Source organism: Arvicanthis niloticus, chromosome 4 (assembly GCF_011762505.2).
Source record: "Arvicanthis niloticus isolate mArvNil1 chromosome 4, mArvNil1.pat.X, whole genome shotgun sequence".
Lineage (NCBI taxonomy): Eukaryota > Metazoa > Chordata > Mammalia > Rodentia > Muridae > Arvicanthis > Arvicanthis niloticus.
The window spans coordinates 45239559-45263198 of NC_047661.1; the positions used below are offsets into that span (position 1 = coordinate 45239559).

The 23640-nt window shown below is 36.5% G+C and overlaps 1 pseudogene; it reads left to right on the forward strand.

The window, feature by feature from the left end:
* Positions 1 to 17680: 17680 nt before the first annotated feature.
* On the forward strand, positions 17681 to 17823 carry LOC117708080 (U2 spliceosomal RNA; annotated as a pseudogene).
* Positions 17824 to 23640: the final 5817 nt, after the last annotated feature.

Sequence of the window (23640 nt, forward strand, 5' to 3'; positions counted from 1 at the left end):
TGTCGTTAGAGACAGCGCTGGGGCAAGCGAGAGCTGGACGGGCACTGGGCGACTCTGTGCCTCGCGGAGGAAAACCAACTAAACATGGGCAAAGGAGATCCTAAGAAGCCGAGAGGCAAAATGTCCTCATATGCATTCTTTGTGCAAACCTGCCGGGAGGAGCACAAGAAGAAGCACCCAGATGCTTCTGTCAACTTCTCAGAGTTCTCTGCTAAAGAAAAGGGGAAATTTGAAGATATGGCAAAGGCTGACAAGGCTCGTTATGAAAGAGAAATGAAAACCTACATCCCTCCCAAAGGGGAGACCAAAAAGAAGTTCAAGGACCCCAATGCACCCAAGAGGCCTCCTTCGGCCTTCTTCCTGTTCTGTTCTGAGTACCGCCCAAAAATCAAAGGCGAGCATCCTGGCTTATCCATTGGTGATGTTGCAAAGAAACTAGGAGAGATGTGGAACAACAGTGCCACGGATGACAAGCAGCCCTACGAGAAGAAGGCTGCTGAGCTGAAGGAGAAGTATGAAAAGGATATTGCTGCCTACAGAGCTAAAGGAAAACCTGATGCAGCAAAAAAAGGGGGTAGTCAAGGCTGAAAAGAGCAAGAAAAAGAAGGAAGAGGAAGATGATAAGGATGAAGAGGATGAGGAAGAGGAGGAAGAAGAGGAAGAAGAGGAAGATGAAGATGATGAAGAAGATGATGATGATGAATAAGTTGGTTCTAGCGCAGTTTTTTTCTTGTCTATAAAGCATTTAACCCCCTGTACACAACTCACTCCTTTTAAAAACAAATTGAAATGTAAGGCTGTGTAAGATTTGTTTTTAAACTGTACAGTGTCTTTTTTTGTATAGTTAACTCACTACCGAATGTGTCCTTAGGTAGCCCTGTCCTGGTGGTATTTTCAATAGCCACTAACCTTGCCTGGTACAGTCTGGGGGTTGTAAATTGGCATGGAAATTTAAAGCAGGTTCTTGTTGGTGCACAGCACAAATTAGTTATATATGGGACAGTAGTTTGGTTTTTGTTTTTCTTTTCTTTTGGTTTTATTTTTGGGTTTTTTTTCCCATCTTCAGTTGTCTCTGATGCAGCTTATATGAAGGTAATTGTTGTTCTGTTAACTGAATACCACTCTGTAATTGCAAAAAAAAAAAAATTGCGGCTGTTTTGTTGACATTCTGAATGCTTCTAAGTAAATACAATTTTTTTTAATTAAAAAAAAAAAGAGTGAGCCTGTCTTAGGTCATTCTGACAAGAATGCCTTCCTTACTTATCGTGAAATATGCATTATCAAAAGCAATGCACTTCTGTCTTGGGTTGATAAGGCTCTGTGCAGAATCTTACCTGTCCTTGGCTTGCCAGCCTGTTAATTTAATAACTCTGTCTGGGGGTCCATTTTCAGGTTCAAGCTATGTACTTTGGCTGCCAACATGTTGATGTTGTTAAAGACAAGCTTGAACACAATGGGTAGGAATAAAAGTATTCCCAGGACAAAAAAGGGCTAGCATGATCAAGCTATATATGACATTTTTGAAACTTGACCAAAATAGAAATACTGACCTCAGGCCATGGATAATTTTGTCTGCAGTATCTACAGCATCAATGCTCAGCAGAGCCGCATTCTTGATTTATAAGCTCCCTATGTATCGTTAAAACTTCCAGAGTGGTGTTAAACTTATGCCAAATACACTGCATGTGTCATTAAACTTCTTCCTAATTATAATGACTACTACTGTAAATTTTAGAACTAACATAAATCTAATGGTATTTGGCATGACACTCAAGATGGTTCCTTACCCTTAAATTCTGAACCTCCTTCCAGTAATTTGAATAGGATAAAGAGCATCAATGTGTTCTTCCAAATGCCTATCTAAATCCTCTTGTATATTCAACACATTAGTAACATTTTTTGCTAAATGATTAACAAAAGTAGCTGTCTTAACTTCTTGTGTCATAGCAATTGCAGAAGCAGCAGTGCTAGTGATTAATGTAATTAAAGCTGTTTTACCAGCAATAATCAAGCTCACTACCCTCTTGCTTCTGCTTAAAGCCTGACTCATTTCTTCCAGTACTTTCAAGCTATTTTAGAATACCAAGGTTCTGTGATACTCAGGGCACTAAAACAAAAGCTGGTTGATAGACCTCCATAACTGACATGCTGGATTTCAAAACACAAACACAATTAGAAGGTGTACAATAAATGCAACTTACATTAAATACTGTAGAAGAAACAAAAGTATTTTTAACTTGACAATTAAAGAAGCCTTAACATATGTGTTAACACCTGTTGAAATCCAGATCCTGTCCCAACTTTATCTCTTGCTAACATAACATCATAGAGAACTGCAGCTAACTTCCATATATGTCTCTGAAAATGTCCAGAACCAGACTTCCAAACGAAGACTGTTATTTTCCAATATTGGATTGATTTCTAGACCAGTCCATGATTGAGTCTGAATAATTGGTCACATTTAATAACAATACAAGAGGCATTATAACTTCTCTTTTTGATTCTCTGCTCCACAAAGTCTAAGAATTTGAGGCAAGGTACTTTGTCTTGTCAGGGTTATAGGTAAGCAATCATGGGTCAGGAACTTATGTCCAATACAGCTTCCCAGTCACCATTGTGCTCACAATAAGCTCACAGGTCAGCATCATTGTTTGTTCTGGCATCAGCAGAACATGCACTTTTCTGTCTCTTCATCTGAGTAAAACACGATTTTTAATCCATGTTAGAATTGCCTCTGGTTTTAAGCTATAAGGGCAACATGAGGGCCCAGACACTGGTATAATCCAGAAGGTCCAAAATTTGCTCACCAATCCTTTACAGATCCAGGTACCAGCTGCTCCTCTGCAGCTGAAACTCAGAAGCTTCAGGAAAGTGGCCATGGATACTCTGATTGCTGAACACACATTTAAGCCTCAAGCTCCATGTGCTAAAAGAAAAGAATTAGGTGTAATTGAAATGACATTTGTATCCATATGTAGAGATTGACACTTTAAATTCCGCACATTTCTAGTAAGTCATGGACTTCTTAAATAGATATTTTTTAAAAGAACTTGTTTTTTCTTAATCATAGGAGAGTTAATTTATTTACTTGAGCTTGCTTTTCCCAGAAGGAACGGAGATGTTGAATATCAGAGTGGCAAACACTCCATATACTGCCATATTTTAAAACAGTAGTTACATATTAAACTATTGTAAAGTAGTAAGAATATTAAACTAAGAGAGACTGTTAAAGATGATCAGGGCTGCTGTAAGAATTTTTTTCCTATGTAATGAAATTTATCTCAGATGTCCTTTTATGATGCGATTCCAAGATTTAGGTTTTATGCAGTCTCAGATGACTCCGAGTGTCTCAGTAAAACATGACTCTCACCGCTAGAGGGAGCCAGTTGGACATAGAATTATGGTAGACTGCAAAAGCACTTTTTAAAGCTGATATCAAAAAATAAAAATACTCTCAATCTCTGCTGATAAACTGCATCTGTCAAGTTACTAAGGAAAAAACCAAGGAGTTTTTCTTCACAGTATCACAAACTGTTTCCAAAGGGAACTCTAATGCTCCAGATGACAATGGAAAAACATTTTTATAGGGTATAATTATCACAACCTAGATACCACTGAGATTTGTGGCCGTTTAATTATCCTTTAAAAATTACCTTACTTTTGTTTTCAAGATAGAATTCTGTCTTCATTTCGCCTGAACAATGTGCTAAATGAAATTTCAAAATACAAACTGGGAATTTGGTTAAATTACCTACTCATTCCATGAAGAGAATATTAATATTACTGAGCTGATTTTAAAAGCCCAATTTTGTCTGAGTATGAAAATGAAAATAGAAGCAGTTCATTTTAAGGCTTGGAAAGAAATACTGTGAGTACTCTATTTTTCATATTTAGTGCCTTTATAGTTTTGGTTTGACAAAAAAAGCACCTGCTTGGATAAGTGTTAAAATAATGCCATAAACTCAACCTATTTTACATAATGTTCTTCCCAGAAAGAGCACTTCTACATCGCGTCATATGACATCACATGGTGGATAGATGTTCTGTGCAGTGAGGTATGCTGGCACTAAGTGAGCTTACTGTTTCTTTGAAAATGTTTTTGAGATTTTTCAAAATTTAGAAGTTGAACACAGCTTAATGACTAAGTTCCAACTGAACTAACCCATCAGTCTGTACGTTCTCTGATGCAAATGAGCCACTTCCTAAAAAAGTCTTTGCAAGTCTCCATCCAAGTTGAGAGAAGGTCAATAACAGATTGATAAAATGTAGGTGAGTGGAGGTTAGTGACGAGACAGACTTTGTTAATGCTTTGACTCGTGCATGTATATGTGCATGTGCACATTTGCATGAACACACACACGTTCACACACACAAGACTCACATCAGCTTTCAAATAGTCAGATTATAATCTCCTCTGGTAGCATTTTTAGTAGCTAAACAAAGATTTTTTTGGCATTTCTTGTAATTCTCATAACTTTACTTAAGACAGGCATTTAGAATGTATGTTACCAGTTCTTTGAAATTTTCCTAAATGAATTTTGATTATATTTACCTACCTTTCCCAATTCTTCATAGATCACACCTCTTTCCCTTCCTGCCCAATTTTGTGTCCTTTTTCGTGCTTGATTTTGTTCTCTTTTTCTCCCAAATCAAGGCCATTTTGTGTTGCCAAAATATTCTTGGATGTGTAGCTTTTCACTGAAGCTTGGTCACCATCTTATGGGCTACACTCTTAGAGGAAACTGATCCTCCCTTTTGTAACAGCTAAAGTTGCTACTACCTTTTCAGTTGGAGGTGGGACTTCATACCCAAGTCCTCTCTACACACCAGGATTTGCTCTTACTTGGGTTAGCAGAGTTTTATGGTTTCTGTTGTAATTATTATTTCTATGTGTGAGGCTGCCCTGCGCTGTCTAGATGTTTTCCTTGTAGTAATCCACTGCCTTAGGAGTAGGGGTGATATATTTGTTCCCTTTAGGGCTGAATATTCTGAGGTCTCTTATTCTGTGTCCTGGCCAATGATGAGTCTGTGTAAATCACTATATACTGCAAATAGAAGCTTCTCAGATGAGGGTTGAGAGATGCATTGATCAATGGGATGGTTTAATACCATGTCTATTTAGTAGCGTAATTGTTCTAGGTTCTCCACAAGGGCCTATGTCCCATCCTGTTGTACATTCTTGTGCTGAAAATAGTGCAAGGTATAGTTTCATTTTGTGAAGTGAGACTTAATTTAATCAGAAAGTGATAGTTTACTCTAATGATATTCATTTCACTATTGTACCAGTGGCAATGTCTCTGTAGACTAGTCATTGCTATAGCTCATAGCATTCACAGCAGGGTAAGACTGAAGACTACTTTTCTCCTCTGGTAGCTTACGTAACATTTTCCAGCACCATGCAAGCTAGTCAGAAGAAAGAAACTCTTTAGGATTATACCAGCTTAATGTCATTATGTTCTATGGTTCAAATGTGTGTCATCTTTAGCAATAAGGTCTTAGTATAACATTGTATAGAATAAATAAGAACAATGGTAATGTAATGTTTTGAAGTCTATAGCATTTCATAGACTAACAAATTCAAATTAGGTAACCCATTCCTGGTACTTGGTTTTTTATTTGTTAGCCTCTGGTGTCTAGTAGGGGCATTGTAAGACCATTTAAATATATAGCATTATATTTAAATAGTATATATATATTTAAAAGTTTACATATAAATTATATATATATGTTATATATAATATATATATATACATATATTATATATGTTTTTAGAAAGCTTCCAAAATAATAGATTTCCACATGTCTTATTTGAAAAGTCTTTAGTGTTATTTATCATTTCCCCTATTCCCTTCTCTATCTTATCTTTTGCTTTCCTTCTTCAGTTTAAGCTTTTTTATTTCATTGTCTTTGTTACTTTTCTATTGCTAGGAAGAGACAGCATGAACAAGACAATTTATAAAAGGAAGTATTTAATTGAGAGCTTTATTGCAGCTTTAGAGTGCAACTTTATGACCATCATGATGGGAAGCATGGCAGCAGGGTGGAAGGTGTGGTGCTGGAATAATTGACCCAACATGATGCAAAGGGAGAAGCTAATTGGGCATGGTATGAGCTTTTAAAGCCTCAAAACCTACTCCTAGTGACACACCTCCTCCAACAAGAGTATAACTTCTAATCCTTTCCAAACAGTTCTACCAGCTGCATAACAAACATTCATATCATTCATTTGCTTGGGGAGTTATTCTAATTCAAACCACTACATCTGTTGTTCTTTTTTTCCTATTGTACCAGGACATTCTGTCTCTACCCTGAAAAGTTGCTCTTCATGGTCTCTTAGTAATTTTCTGCCCTGTATGGGTAATCCAAAAGAAACATAGATATCTGAAAACTCAATATTAACATCTATAAATGAGAAAAAAATGACTTTTATCTTTCTGGATCTGAGTTGCCTTCTTCAGGATGATTGTTGCGCGTTCCATACATTTTCCTGCAAGTCTAATGATTTTATTTCTCTTAATAACTGAATAGTATTCCATTGCATAAATAACCATGTTTTCAGTGCCCATTAATCAGCTGATGGACAGCCTAGATAGGCTGTTTCCATCCTATGTCTATTGTGGATAGAGCAACAATGAACATGGATGAACATATATCTCTAGAACAGGATATGAAGTCATTTGGGTATATATCTAAACGTGGTATTGCTGGATGATATGGTAGATCTACTTTTGGCTTTTTTAAGTAGTTTCCCCACTGACATCCTAAGGAGTTGAAAAAGTTTGTGTTCTACCAGAGGATCCCTGTTTTCTGACTTCTATGCCGGCATTTGTCACCATTTCTATTTTTAATCTTAGCCACTCAGCTGAGGTGGGATGACATCTCTAAGCAGTAGTTTTATTGTATATTTCCCTAATAGCTATGGAAGTTAAGCTTTTTAAAAAGTATTTTTCAGTCATTTGTACTTCATCTTTTGAGAACTCTCTGCTTAGTTTTATGCCCTATTTTTAATTAGGTTCTTTCTTTTCTTGAGGTTTAATTTTCTGAGTTCTTTATACAGTATAGATACTAACCCTCTCTCAGATGTATAGCTGGCAAAGATTTTTTCCCCCATTTTATAGGCTGTAGCTTAACTCAAGCAATAGTTTTATTTGCTGTACAGAAATATTTCAATTTCAATTTATTATTTGTTGGTCTTAATGCTTGCACTGTTGCTATTTTTGTTTAGATAAGTTCAAATGTATTTGAAGTTTTTTGTACTGATGAGTTCATGTGTATTCCTCATTTTCTCATATATCAGATTTAGGGTTTCAGATTTTATGTTGAGGTCCGTTATACATCTGTTGTCAAATTCTATGTAAAGTAGAGGTTGAGAATTGACTTTCATTCATTTGCATATAGCTATCCAGTTGAACCATCATCATTTATTCAAGGTGTAATTATTTTTCTGTATACTGTTGGCTTCTTTGTCAAAAATCAAGTGGCTATAGGACAGTGGGTCTACATATGGGTCCTCAGTTCTATTTTGGTAATCAACAAGTATGATTTTGTACTAGTACAATGTTAGTTTTATTACTATGACTTGAAATCTGGAATGGTGTTACCTCTAGCACATTTTAGTACTTTTCTTTTTTTTTTTATTGGTTGCTTTACAGGTTTTGGTTGCAGGAAAATTCTGGTTTTGTAAAATAAAATAGCCTTTCCTTTTCTATTTGACGGAATAGTTAAAGGACTGGTAATGAAAGTTCTGTTTTGGAAGTTTAGTAGAATTCTTGGTTGAATCCATCTGTCTCTGTGCTTTGTTAATTGAGAGGTTTTAAAGTACTATTTATATCTCACTAGATATTATGGATATATATATATATATATATATATATATATATATATATATATATATATATTAATAACTTCCTCTTGATTTAATTTTGGTATGTCATATATATCTAGAAATCTATCCATTTTTTCTAGATTTTTCCAGTTTTGTGAAGTACAGCTTTTTAAAAAAAAGTATATCCTCATTAGTCTCTGAATTTCCTGCATTTCTGTCATAATGTCTCCCTTTTATCTCTAATGTTATTTGGATCTTCTCTTTCTTTTGTTCAATTTCCCTAAATGTTTGTCAATCTTGTTGATCTTTTCAAAGAAGCAAGTCTTGCTTTCATTCACTCTTCGTAGTTTTTTCTTTTTCATTTGTACTTCATTATATTTAGTCCTGATTTTGATTATTCATTCCCACCTACATTTTGGGGGGAGTGTTGATTATTCTTTTGATAAAGCCTCCAGGGTTATCATTAAGTTGTTAATTTGAAATCTCTCAGATATTTGATGTAAGAATAGTGCTACAAGCTTTCCTCTTATGATGTTTTCATTGTCTTCCATAAATTTTGGATGTTATATTTTCCTTTGTGTTCAACTCTTTAAAAAACTAAATTTCCTCCTTGATCTTTTCCTTGAAGAAGATTTTGATTCAGTAATGCATTTGTTTACCTTTCATGAGTTGGTATGCTTTCTTTCTTCTCTTTATTGTTGCTGGTTCTACTTTATTCTATTGAAAGCTAAAAATTTAAGTTGACCCCCTGAACCCTACCCTTAAAAGCAAGGACAAGACCTAGTGACCTGTTTCCCCTCTTTCCCCCTTCCCTAACCCCACCTGATTTGTAGATTCTTCCCTTATAAGCTGTAAAAATCTGTTGCTGGGTGTGGATTTCCTCTACTCCTGCATGGGTTATGAGTGAAGGATGCCCTAGCATGCTAGTTTTGAGTAAACCTCTTGCTATTGCATCAAGCCATGTTTCCCATGAGTGATTTGGGGTGCATCTGCAGTTCTCCACAGATCGTGAAGTCCTTTTCGCTTGGGCTTTACACTATGGTGGTTTAGTTGGATTGCAGGATATGATTTCAACTGTCCTATATTTGTTGAGACAAGTTTTGTTTTATAATGCATAGTCTTATTTTATAGAAAGTTCCCTGGTCTGCTAAGAGCATACATCCTTTAGTATTTGGGTGAAATGGGTAGTTATCTGCCAGGTTTGTTTGATTTATGATGTCATTTAACCTGAGAGTTTCTCTGTTTAATTATTTTTCCTATATTCACTGCCTATTGATGAGTTTGGTGAATTGTTGAAATCACCTCCTGTTCTGGAGTTGGTGAGTGGCTTAAAATCTAATAGTGTTTCTTTTGTGCAATTATTTGCTCCAGTGTTCAGTACTTTCATGAGTTTAATAACTTATTGTTGAATATTTCCTTAAATAAATATTAAGTACCTCTCATTGTCTCTTCTGGTCAGGTTTGGCTTGAGGTCTATATTATCGGGCTTTAAACAGCTATGCCGCTAGTTTCTTTGTTCCATTTGCTAGGAGTACTTTTTCCATCCATTTCCCCTACCATTGATTATGAAGTGTGTTTCTTGGAGGCAGCAAAAATATTTTCTGATCTGACCAGTCTTTGTTTCTTCCTTAAGTAGCTGAGACCATTAATATTGGGTTATTACTGAACAATCTGTCCTAACTACTATCGGTTTTTTTGTTGTTGTTGTTCTTGTTAAGTTTTATCAGATATCTTTTGATTTGGTGTTCTGGAATATTTTGTGTTTCTTGTGTTTTCTTGGTTGTACTAATCTTCTCTTCAGCCCCAAGTATTTCTTTCAGTATTCTCCATAGAGCTGTCTCAGTGGCTATAAATTCCTTAAATCTCTTTTTATCATGGAAAGATTTTTTTTTTCTCCTTCCACTACAACTGATAGCCAAGCTAGTTGTAGTAATCTGGGTTTGCATATGGGCTTTTCCTGTAATTTATAGAGCACCAGTCTGATCCTTTCTGGCTTTCACAATCTCCATTCTACAAAACATGACTGCTAATCTGATGGGCCTGCCCTTGTCTATGACTCAATCTTTCCCTTTTAATGCATCTAACATCTTTCCTTTGTTTTAAAATTTAGCATTTTTACTATGTGACACAGGGAGTCTTTAGTGTCCTGATTATTTGTTGTTCTTATTGAAAATATTTCCTGTGCCTTTAACCTAGATCTCCTCTCTATTTTTTTATATTTGTATTTTGATCTTTTTATGGTGCCTTAGAATTCTGGCATGTTCTGTTCTTGGTTTTATTTTATTATGGCATGTGACAATTTCTTTGGCTGAGTGTTGCTAGTCCTCTACTTTGTCTTCAAGACCTGACATTCTATCTTCTACTTGATTAAATATACTTACAAGGATTTCCTGTGAAGTTTTTTTTTCTTGAATTTCTAAATTTTTCATTTCAATCTCTACTTCATTTTTCTTTCTTCAGAACTTCTACCTCTATTTCAATTTTTTTCTCATCTTGAAATATTTTCATTATTTCATTCAGCTGGTGTGTGTGTGTGTGCATGTATGTGTGTGTAAGGTCTTCATTATGATACTTGATCATAATCTCTTTGAATTTTCTAATCTTATTATTGCTATGTTTAATTCATTGTCTGGTAAGTCATGTAACTTTTTTCTTGGAATTCATAACTATAGGTGTACTAATTCTCTGTGGGATTATTGTACTAGTTATTCATGATTGTGTGGTGATAGAACCTGAGCATATGGAGTTATGTCAGTTGTGTTTATTATTATGGAAATCTTATCTCTGTTTTATTGAGTGGGTGTTTGAAGCTCTGTTTTCTGCTACTCCACCTTGTCAGGTGATTGACCAGCTGGAGGGTGCTTAGGAGTCAGTCTTTGGGCAATTCATTTTAAATGTTTAAGTGGGGGTCAGAAATAGTCTCAGCTCAGCAAAACTGAGGATTCTAAATCCAGGAGAAGAAATAAAGAAGGGTTCAGGAGAGAGTACAGGAAGGCAGGTATGGGAGACATGTTCCTCAGGTACGTTCAAGACATTTTTTATTTAATCATAAACCCATCTAGAGTCGGTATCTGGTTTTGGATCAACTAAAGGAAATTTAAAATATCACTATTTGAGTTTCATACTTGTGCATTATTTAACTGACAATTTTAATTGGTAACAAAAATAATGATACTGAAAAGAAATGTAAAGGTTTGATTTAAATATCAATTGTTGTTTTGTTCCTCACCCCCCCTCCCAAAATCACCTACTAGGAACCAAAATAGAGCTGGTATTGCCTTTTCTTTCTTGTTCAATGCAGACCAATCAGTGTTAAACAATATGGGTCCATTGTTTGCTTAGAAGAATGTAAACAGCTACTGCACACAATTGTAAATTGTGCAGAAAGGTTTCTCTATTGACTGTCTGCTTTGAATCACAATGGGACTACAAGCAACTTGATAAAGCTTTGTATAGAGCTTTAAATGGAAGAAGAAAATGGTGAAATATACAGCTTTAAAAGTGGCTCATACTAAAGTGCTTCAGAATGATGCCAGCCTTCAATTCACCCAGGATGCTTTAATGAAAAAGGAGTGTAGAGATAATTGAGTGAACCAGGCAATATTATGGTTTCTGCTTTTGTGTTTGTATGGGATTCCTGTGTGTTTGAATGAGTATGTCTCTGCATCCATACTTGGTTTTTTTGTGCTTTTTCTTGGGCTCTTTTCTTTCTGCTTGTTTGTTTTGTTCTATTCAGATATGTTTTGTTTTATATTATTATATTATATTATTATCATCATCCCTTAGAAGCCTGTTTATTTTCTAATGAGAGACAGAAAGGGGGTGGAACCAAATGGGGGGCAGGCTGTAGAGGATCTTGGAAGAAAATAAAGTATAATATAATCAGAATATATTACATGAGGAGGAAAAAATCTATTTTTGATAGGAGAAAAAAAAGTAAATCAGCAAAAGAAACAAGTTGTGATTCTGGCACTTGGGATTAGGAAGAGCTCGATGCCACCAACCTTTCTAGACACCTTGAGTACTTTGAGCTGCACAAAAACCAAAGGCTTCAGCCTAACTTCCTTTTACCCTACTCTGTATTTTAGATTTCACTTATAATGACAAAATAAATTTAAACAAAGACTCTTAAAGAACACAGGCTGAACAATCTGAAATGTGACTGATCATTTGAAAGTTGTTCATTCAGCCCAGAAATTGATACCTAGAAAGTAGATGGCATGTTTTCACTATCTGATTCTAGTTGGAAAAGCTAACATTAAGAAAACTCAACCAAGCTGAACTCAGTAAGATATCACTAATCCAATGATCAAGAAGTCTGCAAAACCTTAGAAATGCTTTGTTTTGTTCCCATTATTGTTATCAACATCATCATCATCATCATTATTGTTAGCATTTTGTCTAAACTCCACCCCCCAGGTACCTGTCAACAGCCAAGTAGGCCTGACCCACTATAAAAGGGGCTGCTTGCAGCCTCCTCCCTCTCTTGATCTCTTATTCTCTTGCTTCTCTCTTGCTCCCTTGCTCTCTTTACCCCTCTCTCCCCATTCCCTTCCCCTGTCCCCATGTGCTCATGGGCAGCCTCTACTTCTCTACACACTCTCTGCCTTTCTCTGCCTCTACTACCTTCTTAATTCCCCTCCCCATGCTGTGAATAAACTCTATTCTATACTATACCATCATGTGGCTGGTCCCTCAGGGGGAAGGGATGCTTTGGCATAGATCGTCTGAGATATCTCCTTCCTTTATACTTTACCACATCCCCATAGAACATATCCCTTCTATCTTTATCTTTTTATAAACACATCAATTATTATTATTATTATTATTATTATTATTATTATTATTATCTCTGTGGAGGGTTTTGGTGTTTATTTGGTAGCTTCTGTATTTTGCTTGTTTCCTTTTTTTTTTGCTTTGGTTTGAAACAGGGTCACAGTATATAGCCCTTGTTGTCCTGAAGTGTATGTAGACTGGTTGGCCTTGAAGTAAGATATCTACCTGTCTCCTCTCAAGTGCTGGGATTAAAGGCTTCCACCACATGCCTGGCCTTACCTTGTATATTTATACATGTTGCTGGTATTGTTACATTTATAGTTTGTCACATATATGGAAAAATATATTAAGATAAATTATCTTGTAGAAAAATGTATCATTCTACTTAGTCTCCACAGAAATTGTTCAGACTAGCTAAGCATAGCAGCTAATTAAAAACACTGATTTTAGAAAGACATTGCCAGAGAATCAGTCACTGCTCTGTCTGCTAGATATAATCATGTTTTTCAGTTTTCTTCCTTTTATCATAAAATATTAACAGTACTACTTCAAAGGGTTGCTGTCCTGACCATTAAGTGAGTTAATGTTTGAAAACTCTGTAGTCTTATTACCTGAAAAAGACTGCCTATGAGTTGTATCATGGGTATTCTGAGCTTTTAGGCTAATATCCACTTATCAATGAGTGCATACCTTGTGCGTTTCTTTGTGATTGGGTTACCTCACTCAAGATCTTCTATTTCATTCCATTTGCCTAAGAATTTCATGAATTCATTGTTTTCAATAGCTGAGTAATAGTCCATTGTGTAAATGTACCACATTTTCTGTGTCCATTCCTCGGTTGAAGGACATCTGGGTTCTTTCCAGCTTCTGGCTATTATAAATAAAGCTGCTATGAACATAGTGGAGCCTGTGTCCTTGTTTATATGTTGTAGTATCTTCTGGGTATATGCCCAGAAGTGGTATAGCTGGGTCCTCAGGTAATGCTATGTCCAATTTTCTGAGGAACTGCCAGACTGGTTTCCAGAGTTGTACCAGCTTACAATTTCACCAACAATGGAGGAGTGTTCCTCTTTCTCCACATCCTTGCCAGCATCCACTATCACCTGAGTTTTTGATCTTAGCCATTCTGACTGGTGTGAGGTGAAACCTCAGCTTTGTTTTGCTTTGCATTTCCCTGATGACTAAGGATGCTGAACATTTTTTTAGGTGCTTTTTGACCATTTGAGTTTCTTCAGTTGAGAATTCTTGGTTTAGCTCTTTGACTATTTGTGTTTGTTGTCTTGCTTGCTTTTGACTATTTGCATCTATTGTATTGCTAGTTCCTCAAACTAGAACTGGCCTTAATCCTTGCCTGTAATTAAAATGGTATAAAAGCAAGCAAAAATATAAATAATTATGTGAAGTTTAAACATACCAGTTACTGGTACCCTGAAAAAAAGAAAAGAAAAGAAAAGAAAAGAAAAGAAAAGAAAAGAAAAGAAAAGAAAAGAAAGAACTACCTAGTCATAGGAGAAAAATAATTAGATAAAATATCCAATTTTTACAAGATGGGACTGAGTTAAGGATTTTTAATCACACTGTTCATATGAAGAAGAAGATGCTAAAATTAAGGGTTGGTGAAGTTGCTTATTTGTTTTGTTTCTTTTTAAATTAGTTTAAATCCTCCTAATTATTGGCTTCATCAGGTCTGTATTTATGAGCCCTTGACTCTTATTTTTATACTCCTCTGAAAATTGCTCATTCAAAAATTGCTGGCTACTCTGCTCTCACACTTTCTCAAGCCCTGTATCACTCACTTTTGATAAAAACTTTGATTGTTTAAGAAATACAAACCAAGGTAAAGCGGGGAATTGGGGAATTACTGAAATATTAATCTACAAAAAATAGTAATTACCAGTGAAATCTTAAAACAACAAATTGCACTCTGGAGAGCCTGTGTGTGAGTGTATGCATGTGTGTGTGTGTGTGTGTGTGTGTGTGTGTGTGTATGTGTGTGTATATGTGTATGTGTGTATGTGTGTGTGGTGTGTCTGTGTCTGTGTGTATCTGTATATGTATGTGTTTTGTGTAAAATTAATTCTTTGAGAGTTTCATACAATGAACTTTGATCACATCTATGCTCAGTTTCTCCTGTTTACTGATCTCAGGTCCAACTCCATCTTCCTTTTCAAAGGAAGTTTTGAAAACTCTGTGTCCTTTTCAAAGAGTAGCCCATTGACTCCAATTCATGTTACTCATTCTTTTGGTTGTAGCACCATGCACTGGAGTAGAGTGGACCTACAAGGAGTCTCCATTTGAACTGAGGCTACACCTTTATCAGCGGCCTATACTGGCCTTTTTTCATGGACTTCATCCTTGTCATATGGTACCAATCCTTAGATGTTCTCCATGACCCCTTTGTACTTTCAAAACTAGGACCATCTGGACAATTCTTATATGTTATTAAGTCCAGTTGACAGCATGTTGCTTGGCCTTCTCTGTCCCATAGCATTTGTGTACCTACCCTGAAGAAATACTCTCAGAAGATTTCACCTCAATGACACTAGTCTCCTTAATCATGGCTAATGTCTACTGAGAAATTCAGTAGTTCCAGCTAACCAACCAGCATCAGTTGACCCAGCAAAAGAAAGATTTCTCTTCAGTGGTGCTAGTCCCTTATTAACCATAGCTGACTCTCACACTCCAGTTTACCAAAACCACAGGTTTTTAACATAAAATAGTGCACAAATGGATCTGAAACTTCATAAGTTGGGCTTCCATTTTCTCTCCTCAACAGATCATTAAACTCTGAACACATAATGATTTTTTTCCCATCCTAAAGTTCCAAAGTCTTTCCACAATCCTTTTCCAAACAAGAAGATCATGTCTGTAGCAGCAACACTCCACAACCTGGTACCAAGTTCTGTCTCAGGTTTCTATTTCTGTGGTAAAATGCCATGACTGAAAGCAATGTGGGAAGGAATGGGTTAATTTCAGTCATGAAGAGGAATCAAGACAAGAACTCAAGGCAGGAACCTGAAGGCAAGAACTGAAGCAGTGGCCATGTAGAAATACTGCTTAATGGTTTGTTCCTCATGCCTTGATCAGCCTGCTTTCTCATAACTTAGGGCCACCTGCCGAGAGATTTTACTGACACCAGCCTTCCATATCAGTCATTATTCAAGAAAGTGTCCCATGGGTTTGCCTATAGGCCAATTTGATTAGGGCATTTTCTCAGTTAAGGTTCCCTCTTCTCACAAGTCTCTAACTTGTCTCAAACTGACTAAAAGTAACCAACAGAAATGGTGTTCCAGTTATCAATCTCAGCCAACTTGCTCTGATAGTAGAGTGGCAGGTGACTACAAAACAGACAGTTATTAAGTGGTGATCAATTCAGTGACTTTAGGAATCTAAATTTAGGGTACTGTATACACTAATATGTTAGTATGAATGCAATATAAGAGATATAAAGAGGAACTCAATTCCCGTGAGACAAATGAGAAGCTTTAGGCTAGACAGGAAGAAACAGAGAAGGGCACATATGGGTGTGGCCACAACTGATGCAAGGGGAAAAATGGAGCGGCTATGTGTAAGTATGGATTAATTTTACTAGTTAGTATAAACAAGGTCTGACTCTAGGCTTAGGGGAACATAACAGTAAGAGGAAAGGGTATGAAAAAGGCATGAAAGGAAAAGAAAAAATGGAGCAAGTGAGAATGGGCAAAATAGTGAAGCATGCAGTGGACAGTAGGGGACAGTGTTGGCCAGTTGTGATGCCCTCCTGTACTCTGGATTAAAAAAAAATAGCTGCAGAGGAGGGACAGCTGGATGGCAGTACAATGAGATCACTGTGTTCATTTCCTCTCCTTGGATGACCTCTGCTTTTCTTTTTATTCCTGGTCATGGTTGTACTCCATGATGCTTTTAAATGGTCAACTCTCCATGCTTGGCATTTTACTTTTAAAACTCTGTGGGTAGCTGATAGCCAAGGCAACACACCACCACAGTTGCTACGTTCTCACTGGGTGGGAAGTGGCTGGGGGACTATGATGTTTGCAAAGCTCAGTGGAATTTCTGTTTAGCTCCCACAGCATCACCTTTCCCCAGTAGGATGCTGATGGTGGCCTTGACAGCAGTTACTGGAAACCACTCTGAAGTTCCTACTGGAGTTGTTTTTTTGTAGATTTCCTCATTGCAATCATTCATCCTATCTGATGTGTTTGAAAAGCCCAATATGGTGGTAAAGCTGTTTTTCTTACAATTTCAGAAGTCTGTCCCCTCCAGTGATCAGTGCTTAATGGTAGAAGATTTGTGTTGGAGATTTTTAAAGGGATAGAGTGATAAAAAATTCTATTCCCTTTAATTTCCAAACTGCATATGAACTGGCTTCCAGTACACCATCTTCCTGCTGCATGATACCTCCAACACACACAAATACATACAGACATGCACACACAATGCATATACCCCAAGTTCAAATCGGACTGTTCTGTTCTAGCTTCTTCGAGTATATGTGTCAGGCAAAGATTCCACCACTGAGCTACATCTCCAGACTTACTGTTATTGACTATTTTGAGACAGAACCTCTCTAAATTTACCAGATTTGCCTAAAACTTACCATTCTACTGCATCAGCCTCCAGAGTACTTAGTATTTGAGGCATGTGCCACCACACTTAGCAGGGTATTTATTTTGATACATGTGTCCAGATTTGAGAAAAACTCTGCTTCTCCAGTAAAGAGGCAAAAGAGTGATCCGGTGTACCACCTAGAGTCTTTTTTTTTTTTTTTGCATTTTACTCATGTCTCTCAGATGGCAGATACACACACACACACACACACACACACACACACACACACACACACACACACTGAACAAATATTTAAGTTTTAAATATTTGAAGAGACCTCAGTTAGTGAAGTATGATGCTTTCCTATACATCATGGCATTTTCCCTTATGATAATCAGGCATAATAAATAAATCCTGACTTATAGGTAAGAAGACCTAGCATTGTGACTTCATGATTTTTTCTTCAGCTACACAGTATCAGAGCTAGCCATAAAATACATTCTTTTTAGTTTAAAAGAACTTTATTCCTTCATCGCTTCTTGGCCTTTTGGCTAAGATCAAGTGTAGAACTTTATCCATATGTATATCATATTGATAATTAAGAAAGCTTTAATTGACTAAATAATTTAGGCTTTAAGCCCATTTGCCCCTGTTGATGTCACTTAACACATGTTACTCTCTTTTCTCATCTGTTAAATATAAAAGGTAGAACTGAACCACTCTTGACCTTTTTTTAATTTTTTTTATTTTGTCATATTATTATTTTTGTTGTGTTTAGTGTGTGTTGTGTGTTATGTGTATGTAGTGTACATGTGTGGTGCATGCATGCAAGTGTACAGTGTATATAGTAGCCACACAGGAATGCAGATGTCTTCTTCTGTTGCTTTCTCTTTATTGTCCTGATACAGGGTCTTTCCTTAAAGTGGAGGTTCACCTTTCAGCCAAACTGACTGGCCATTGAGCTCTTGGGGTCTGCCTAACTCTGCTCTCCAGTCCTGGGATCACAGGTACATGCTTCCATGTCTGCCTTTTTATATGGGTGCTGGTGATTTGAGCTCTGGTCCTTAGGCTTGCAAAGCATCAGCATTTGTCTACTGAATATTGGTGCCTTTGTCTCTATTCCAAATGTTGATGATATATTCCTAATACCAAGCTAAACTAAATATTAACACTCTCCCAATTTCTATAGCATCTAAAATATTAAAGCTGGTATGTTCTTTTTATTTAATATAAAGAATATCTCACAAATGCTTATGTTCTTAAGTGAAATGAAGGTTATTCCCTAAATAGTCTTTTCCTTCATTCCTATGGGAATGAGCCCTAAAAATGTGTAATGTGAATGGTGTTCTGCACTGACTGACAAAAATTCAAAGACCTTTCCCAATAGCTTTGCTCTTTAGTCCCATAATACTCTTTGGTTTTTATTTAAGACTAGAGAACTAGACATTGGAATTGCCAGAATACAGTGTTTTCATAATTATTGTCTATACTAAATCACTCTCCTAAAATTTTCATGCTTGATACATTTTCTCCAATCAATAATTGTTTCCCGATGCTCCCTAAAATTAATATGAATGGAGTAATCCATCACCTTTTCAAACAGATGTCTCTGGCTTCTCATCCCACACAGGGCCTTTTAAATTAAATGGTATAGGACCATATGATGAAGCAGAGACCAGGCTATGAGAGCAGTTAGTGACATCCTTTGTTTGAAGAAATCTTGGACCATTATTGATTTCTCTCTTACTTCACCTGTTACCTGTTTGAAATATTCCCAAATTTGATCTTATGAGCTCAGAGTGGTCTGCCTTTTGATGCTATTGGGGAATAGTACTGTATCCATAGGTAGATATTATGAGATTAGGAGGTTATTGAAGGCATGCCCTTGGAAAGGAGACTTCATTCTCATGAAAGAGAATGTTCTTACAAAACAACTCCTCCCCTATTTGCCATCCAGCCTGGAAATGTGAACTCTCCATCTTGCACTCCTTGTTGCCACTGTGCTGCCATCCACTGTGAGGTTCTTCTGAAAGATATTATAATTCTAGTGTCATATTCTCAAGCCTCTGCATAATGTACCTGTGTCTGTGAGATAAGTAAATTTATGTTTTGTAAAATTACCCAGCTTCAGGGTTTTTATTATAGTAAGGGAAAAAAATGGATCGACACCTACGTAAATTACCAAAAGCAAGAATATTTATTCTATTGCAAAACTGGAGGATAAAAATTCAAAGTCAAAACCAAACTTACAAAATGTAATTTTTGAAATCAACACATGGAAATGATGAGTTATTTATTTGTTCACTTCATGAATAAATGAATGATTTGATGGATATCATAACAATGAAGAAGGAAATATGTACAGTTTGAGGAATGAACACAAGGTTTTGCTGAGTCACAGAGAAAGAAAGGAATCAGTTAGTACAGAGGAGTTGGCAGACAAGGACCAAGAATAAACATAGTTTGCTCTGTGGGTTTTCTTGGGACCACTTGTCCCCAGAAATTTATAACTAGGGATGGAGCCAATGGGAGCTCCCAAAACTGAAGGGAGGAAGATGGAAGTAAAACAGTGCACATCACATGGAGTAGAAAGACAGAAGAATATTCCAGAGAAATAATCCACTAAGAGAATGGAGAGAACACTCAGTGACATAGTCACTCCAGGAGATGTCATTAATTATGGGGTAGTCAAGAATGTCAATTCTTATAACAAAGGTCAAGGAAGATAAGCATTGAGAAAAGATGAATTAACTTGTCAATCAAGAAGAGGTGACCTTTGTGAATGTGGCTTAAGCAAAACACCTGATCTTTGGTAGTCTCTAAAACACTCACGATGTAGTTCATTGGATTAAAATGTAGTTTTAAACCAAGACTGGATACTGGAAAAGCGTCAGTACAAGTCAAGCACATTTGCCAGTAGAAACCACAAGTGGTCCCCATAAAACCCACAGAGAAAACTATGTTTATTCTTGGTCCTTGTCTGGCAACTCCTCTGTGTTAATGGCTTCCTTTCTTTCTCCGTGACTCAGTAAAAACTTGTGTCCGTTTCCCAACCTGTACATATTTCCTTTCATTGTTATTGTATTCATCAAATCATTCATTTATTCATGAATAATGAGTGAACAAATAAATTCATAAGACATCATTTCCATGTGTTGATTTTAACATTCAATAAAATTCATGTTATTGAACTTATTTCTCATGTGTGTGCTAAAGGCAACTAGAGCCAAATAGTTAAACTTTGTTTGAGGAGTCATGATAAAATTATACCTGACTTTGCATAATGTAGATTAACATAATAGGGTGGAGGGATCCATGACAACTCCGAAGGAAAGACTATTTTGCTATTAGATATTGTTCTTGATGATAATTCATAACTTTGCCTTCAGGATTAATCAGAGGCTATATTGGCCAAAATCTGATGTTGACATTTATCTTTGAGGTCAGCAACCTCTTTCCTCTAATATTTGTTCTATCCATGAAACTTAAATGCATGGGCTTTCTTTGTTTCCTGATTGAAGTCATCTTAAAAAAAGGCCATAGCACATATCTACCTCGCAGGTTGAAGTCAGTAAGAATGCTTACATTTTAAACCTTCATTAAAATCATTGAATGAGATGACTTTGTCTTTTCCAAGAATCACCAAGCACATAGGGAAAACAAGTAAACAAACCTAATTTTTAAAGAAGGCCTCTCTCAGCCTCCTTATTACCCTACAGAAAGCCAAGTGTCTTCAAAGCCCACTGCTTTCCCTATCTGTACCACAATGGTGTTTGCACAGCTATGACTTGTTTACATCAATGTTAAAATATAAAGGAGACACTTGAAGGAAGAGATTTCTAAAGCACATAATACTGTGCTGGCAGCTTTGGGAGCTCACTTTGAAAAACTCATGGAACTGTGCACAGTGAATACAAGAATAGTGAGTTCTCTCTGAGCCTGGTGATGACTGAACCTGATGACTAACCCTTTCTTGCATTGTGTAATAACCAAAAGTTTTAAAATCACCTCATAATTTTTTATTTGATGACAAATATGACCATTTAGTTACTGTTCTGCAAGTTCTCTACAGTAGAGTCTCAAAGTGTGTTTGGAGTCTGAGTCTTGTTTTTAAATGCTTTTTAAATTTTTATATGAGGCACTGGAAATATTGATATAAAAATGTATTTTTTACTGTTTTTCATTCTTGCCAAAACAAATTGTTTTGTTATAACACAAAGTTTAACAAGTGTGAAATGGTATGCTTTTTGAAATGGTATGCTTAATGTGTGTGACATTTTCCTTTATCTTATTCCAAGAAGTAACTGAGGTCAAATGTAAAGCATTCTAGATCTAACCTCCACTACAACTTTCCACTTGGATTTAGTAAAACAAATTCAACTTTTTATTCAATAATGCTCATTAAATGAGACTTTGGTATAATGCTGTTGGCAGGTCCATGGATTCTTGCACCATTCTAACAAGAATACAAGATCGCAAACAAGAACAAGAAGCAAGAGTCTTAACTCTATACTGGAGCATAAAATAGCCAGCATGTGGGGAGAGAAAATGCCAAGCAGATTAAAATGAGAGACTGGTGACCTTTGGTTCTTTGGAACCCTCACTTTGGTCCAAATGGAACACGGCTACACCTGTGCTTTCTCCACCATATTTCTCCATAAGCTGATATCACTAAATAAGTTACTTTTCTACTGCTGTGATAAAACACCACAATCAAAGCAACTTACAGAAGGAAGGGTTTGTTTTGGGCTTCCTGTTCCAGAGCAATAGGAATCCATCGCTATCATAGCCCATGATAGCAAGAAGGTGTGGTGTCTGGAACTGAAAGATGGAGGCAGAGTGAACTTGAAATGGTATATGCCTTTAACACACCCTCAGAACCCACCCTCAGTGACATTGTTCCTCCAGCAGGACCACACTGCCTGTGTTTTCCCAAACAGGGCCATCAACAGGTGACCAAATCCTCAAATGCCCAAAATTGTGGAGGACATCTAAGTCAAACTGAACAGTTTTTGTTTATATTTCTGCCATTAATTTTTATGCCATTGAAATAATACAAATATTATTTTTCTACTCCTTTGAAGTCAGTATGTTCATCTGTGTGATCCTTAATATTTATACTATTGTTTTAAAACAAGCTAATTACTTACATGAGTATTATAATAGGAATAGTATGCCTTGTCAGTGAGAAATCACTCAGCACACTTAGAGCTGAAAGAAAAATTCTTTACTTAAGACCTGGCCAACTGCGATTAAAAAGACTTAAATAATACTTAGCTTTGAACAGAAACTTTTACAAAGTTATATATATATACCTTAGGCATACACATTTTGCTGTTATTTTACTTTGGTGTTTTGAGTGCATATATCTCTGTGTATGGCATGGGATCTCCTTCAACTGGTGCTACCAGCAAGTTTGAGTCGCCATGTGGGTGCTCGAATTGACCCAGGGTCCTCTAGAAGAGCAGCCATTGCACCTAATCTCTGGACCATCTCTCCAGCACAAGTATTATGATTTCACAAACCGTGACCTACTTAAATTTCTTTCAGATGCCAGCCTGAAATTATATTTTGAACAATTTGAACAGAGACAGGACACTGCAAGTCTGTCACATAGGTAGATAAGAGATTTTTTTTTTTTTTACATAGCACAGATTTTACAATTGCCTGAATTATTTTTAGTGTATTAGTATTGTTCTTTTTTTTCAAACAGTTGTTACCCAGAGTCATCTTGCCTACCTGGTGAAATTATGTTTTTCCAAAGAACAGGGAACTTAATGACATATGAGGACTTAATGATGGTTGTGACCCTACACTGTTTTCCGCTGAGTTGCCCCTTAGAAGTATGTCTTTGAGAAAGGGCCCAATGGTTGGTCAATCCTAGTGAGTAAACACATATATCCCAACATCCTAATTTTTGCTTATCTTTAATAGGCCTACTTATCTTTGGGGTAGTTGCAGGACACTGCTCCTTGTAGCTAAACTGCACTTGTATAACTTAATGTCTCCTAAGAAAATCTATTGGTAATTCTTTTATAATATCAGTTCTATGACTTCAACCTTCTTCTACATGAGTATGCTAGTTGACAATCCAGTCTACTGTGTCACAGAGTGGTTATGACATTTTGAATCCATTGTTAGACTAGCAATTGGATTAACAACTCATTTGTTTATTCTATTTTTCACAGAAGACACAATACCTGTTTGGAGGTTCTTGCTTTTCTAGTTAAAAGATACAGAAAACAGATATGGAGAGGAACTCAAGAATAGTCTGTTGTTTTAGGAGAAGGAAGAACAACAAGGCAGGGAGGGGGGCTTAGAATTTCAGTAGAAATTTCAACAGGCAGAGGCAAGAGGATCTCTGTGAGTTAAAAGCCAGTCTTCACAGCAAGTTTCAGGCCAGCCAGGGCTCCACAATGAAACTCTGTCTCAAAAAAAAAGAACATACAGTGGTTGAGCTGAAAATATGGAAAGGCTGATTAGGGTCAGCT